We start from the raw sequence: 1,196 nt of genomic DNA, 5'->3' as shown, positions 1-1,196 counted from the left end.
TTAGTCAGTGCTCTCACAAAGGAAAGAATAAGGAACCTCCCCAAGGTAAAATTATTTTTTACCATATACTAATAATAGATTTTACTGTCTTTTTCACATGCTTCCCTCCGTCTAAACATTTTGTCATTGTGTTTGCCTTTTTGCATTTATATAAAATGTTGTGGTTTTCTTTTTTTGTTCTTTATGTCACTTTTTTCTCTACCTGTAACACAGCATTCAAAAGGAAAAATATTTGCCTCCATAAAGTACTAGTTCCTTTCCTAACTCCAGAGTAGTATAGATAACAGAGATAGAAGATTCTATAGTTATGGGAACCATAGGTGTGAGAACATTGATGAAGGTGCTTTTGTGCTTTAATGTTTGTTTTATTTCCTTAATGTAATTTGTTGGTCTCTCAATTCTTCATATCTTCATGAACTTGGGATCGAAGGACTCAGCAAAAACACATATGATCTTCAGTAATGTGAACTATATTGCCACTAGCATTGCCTTGTTTATATTAGTGTAGGCCAATAAAGTGATGAATGCTTATTTGAGAATAGGTGCCTTCTATGGAAAAAAAATAAAGGTCTTATAAGTTTTAGAATGAATTATAGTGGAGTCAGATCCTTAGTGGGAGCTCATTTCTATTATCAACACAGACTCTCATATATTAAATGCAAGTATGACATATTTTGATCTTTCATAAATATGTACCTTATGGTACATACTTATGACTTTAAAATAGAGGGGTATCACTGTCTAAAAGTTCAAGTCACTCATGTCCACAGTTCTCTCTCAACTTCATTGGAATTTTTAAAAATATTCATTATGTATATTTTACATTTAAAGTTGTAACAGGTTGTAGGCTGCCTTCATTAATACTGATAACATACTGTTCTACATTTATATTTTTAAAAATTGAAAATAAAGATGAAAATGAGATCCTTCTGCAATAAACATCTCAAATGCACTTGGTATGTAGTCCAAGGGCAAAGTAGTGGGAGCCTCTGCCCAGTAAGGAGGAATATTTTGTCGCCGTCATTGCTGCTGATAAAAGTAGACTGACTTTTCATGGTTTTTATTGTTTTTAAATTCACTACAAACAATGCACCCCTTATTGCCTACACCAGGGATGACTGTTCCCAATCCTTGCTCTTGGAATACACTGCATACAAGGCACCAAATACTGGAATGGTGTTTGATTTTTATAATGG

The sequence above is a fragment of the Propithecus coquereli genome, unplaced genomic scaffold, assembly GCF_000956105.1.
Source record: "Propithecus coquereli isolate 6110/MARCELLA unplaced genomic scaffold, Pcoq_1.0 Scaffold147, whole genome shotgun sequence".
Lineage (NCBI taxonomy): Eukaryota > Metazoa > Chordata > Mammalia > Primates > Indriidae > Propithecus > Propithecus coquereli.
Note: the sequence above shows the minus strand (reverse complement) of the source record.